At 44.6% G+C, this 3267-nt stretch overlaps 1 long non-coding RNA gene across 2 annotated transcripts in view; it reads right to left on the reverse strand.

Annotated features, from left to right (window-relative positions):
• LOC144952627 (uncharacterized) overlaps nucleotides 1–2933 on the reverse strand; it is an 18103-nt gene extending 15170 nt beyond the window's left edge. For both annotated transcript variants that reach the window (XR_013640655.1, XR_013640654.1), the window contains exons 1-2: nucleotides 2849–2933; nucleotides 2209–2289 (exon numbers count right to left, since the gene is read on the reverse strand). This is a non-coding gene — a long non-coding RNA (uncharacterized LOC144952627). The remainder of the gene's footprint in view (nucleotides 1–2208; nucleotides 2290–2848) is intronic.
• Between the last annotated feature and the right edge of the window lie 334 nt (nucleotides 2934–3267).

Below are 3267 nucleotides of genomic sequence, written 5' to 3' on the forward strand. Positions count from 1 at the left end.
TGAGTGAATGAGTGAGTGGGTGAATGATTGAGTGAGTGAATGAATGAGTGAGTGGGTGAATGATTGAGTGGGTGAATGATTGATTGAGTGAATGAGTGAGTGGGTGAATGATTGAGTGAGTGAATGAATGAGTGAGTGGGTGAATGATTGAGTGGGTGAATGAGTGAGTGGGTGAATGATTGAGTGAGTGAATGAGTGAGTGGGTGAATGATTGAGTGAATGAATGAGTGAGTGGGTAAATGATTGAGTGAGTGAATGAATGAGTGAGTGGGTGAATGATTGAGTGAGTGAATGAGTGAGTGGGTGCATGATTGAGTGGGTGAATGAGTGAGTGGGTGAATGATTGAGTGAGTGAATGAGTGAGTGGGTGCATGATTGAGTGAGTGAATGATTGAGTGAGTGAATGATTGAGTGAATGAATGAGTGAGTGGGTGAATGATTGAGTGGGTGAATGATTGAGTGAGTGAATGAATGAGTGAGTGAATGATTGAGTGAGTGAATGATTGAGTGAATGAATGAGTGAGTGGGTGAATGATTGAGTGAGTGAATGAGTGAGTGAGTGAATGAGTGAGTGAGTGAATGATTGAGTGAGTGAATGAGTGAGTGAATGAGTGAGTGAATGATTGAGTGAATGAATGAGTGAGTGAGTGGGTGAATGAGTGAGTGAATGAGTGAGTGAGTGAATGAGTGAGTGAATGAGTGAATGATTGAGTGAGTGAATGAGTGAGTGAGTGAATGATTGAGTGAGTGAATGAATGAGTGAGTGAGTGAATGATTGAGTGAGTGAATGAGTGAGTGAGTGAATGAGTGAATGAGTGAATGATTGAGTGGGTGAATGATTGAGTGAGTGAATGAATGAGTGAGTGGGTGAATGATTGAGTGGGTGAATGATTGAGTGAGTGAGTGAATGAGTGAGTGGGTGAATGATTGAGTGGGTGAATGATTGAGTGGGTGAATGATTGATTGAGTGAATGAGTGAGTGGGTGAATGATTGAGTGAGTGAATGAATGAGTGAGTGGGTGAATGATTGAGTGGGTGAATGATTGAGTGAGTGAATGAGTGAGTGGGTGAATGATTGAGTGAATGAATGAGTGAGTGGGTAAATGATTGAGTGAGTGAATGAATGAGTGAGTGGGTGAATGATTGAGTGAGTGAATGAGTGAGTGGGTGCATGATTGAGTGGGTGAATGAGTGAGTGGGTGAATGAGTGAGTGAATGAGTGAGTGAATGATTGAGTGAGTGAATGATTGAGTGAATGAATGAGTGAGTGGGTGAATGATTGAGTGAGTGAATGAGTGAGTGAGTGAATGAGTGAGTGAGTGAATGATTGAGTGAGTGAATGAGTGAGTGAATGAGTGAGTGAATGATTGAGTGAATGAATGAGTGAGTGAGTGGGTGAATGAGTGAGTGAATGAGTGAGTGAGTGAATGAGTGAGTGAATGAGTGAATGATTGAGTGAGTGAATGAGTGAGTGAGTGAATGATTGAGTGAGTGAATGAGTGAGTGAATGAGTGAGTGAATGATTGAGTGAATGAATGAGTGAGTGAGTGGGTGAATGAGTGAGTGAATGAGTGAGTGAGTGAATGAGTGAGTGAATGAGTGAATGATTGAGTGAGTGAATGAGTGAGTGAGTGAATGATTGAGTGAGTGAATGATTGAGTGAGTGAATGATTGAGTGGGTGAATGATTTAGTGAGTGAATGAGTGAGTGAGTGAATGATTGAGTGGGTGAATGATTGAGTGAGTGAATGAATGAGTGAGTGGGTGAATGATTGAGTGAGTGAATGATTGAGTGGGTGAATGATTGAGTGAGTGAATGAGTGAGTGAGTGAGTGAATGAGTGAGTGGGTGAATGATTGAGTGGGTGAATGAGTGAGTGGGTGAATGATTGAGTGAGTGAATGAATGAGTGAGTGGGTGAATGATTGAGTGAGTGAATGATTGAGTGGGTGAATGATTGAGTGAGTGAATGAGTGAGTGAGTGAGTGAATGAGTGAGTGGGTGAATGATTGAGTGGGTGAATGATTGAGTGGGTGAATGAGTGAGTGGGTGAATGATTGAGTGAGTGAATGAATGAGTGAGTGAATGAGTGAGTGAATGAATGAATGATTGAGTGAGTGAATGATTGAGTGAGTGAATGAGTGAGTGAATGATTGAGTGAGTGGGTGAATGATTGAGTGGGTGAATGAATGAGTGAATGAGTCACGGACCCGCACTCTCCCTCCCTCCCCCGTCACCACTTGGAGCTCCGGGTTCTGAGCTAAGATGTCCTGAACCTCTTTGGAATCCATCTACACAGAGACACGTGGAGAGAGACAGAGACACGGGGAGTGAGACAGAGAGACACAGACACACACACAGAGACACGGGGGGCGAGACAGAGACACACAGAGACACGGGGAGTGAGACAGAGAGACACAGACACACACACACAGAGACACACACAGAGACACACACACAGACACACACAGACACACAGACACACACAGACACACACACAGACACACAAACACACACACAATGACACACACACACAGAGACACAGACACACACAGATACACACACACAGACAGACACACACAGACACACACAGACACACACACACAGACACACACAGACACACACACACAGACACACACACACACACACAGACACACACACAGACACACACAGACACACAGACACACACAGACACACACACAGACACACAAACACACACACAGACACACACACAGACACACACACACAGACACACACAGACACACACAGACACACACACACAGACACACACAGACACACATAGACACACACACACAGAGACACACACAGAGACACACTCGCCATGCTCACCACGTGGTCTGTTTCTGTGTCCAGCCGCGAGAGTTCGCGGCACGCTGATGACGTCACGCGAAGCCCCCCCCGCGCCCGTCGCCTGCCGCCACTGTGCGCAATGACGTCATCGCGCGATGACGTCATTACGCACGCCTGCTGACTGACGTCATCGCGCTGTGACGTCACTCTGTCACACCACAACAACAACCGCCATTCGCCACTAGGTGGCGGTGACGTCACCACGACGCTTGTGCCAGGCCATGTGCACCTTACATACAAAAAAATTAACCAGTAAAAACAAAGTTTTTCACTATAAATCCTTTATATGCGTGGCATCGGTTTATTTTATTATTCATTTCTGTTTTTCTTGAGTAAGAGTTTCATTTTTATCACATTGGTATTTTAAATTAAATATAAGGAAAGTCGTATATAAGCAT

The sequence above is a fragment of the Lampetra fluviatilis genome, chromosome 69 (assembly GCF_964198595.1).
Source record: "Lampetra fluviatilis chromosome 69, kcLamFluv1.1, whole genome shotgun sequence".
Classification (NCBI taxonomy): domain Eukaryota; kingdom Metazoa; phylum Chordata; class Hyperoartia; order Petromyzontiformes; family Petromyzontidae; genus Lampetra; species Lampetra fluviatilis.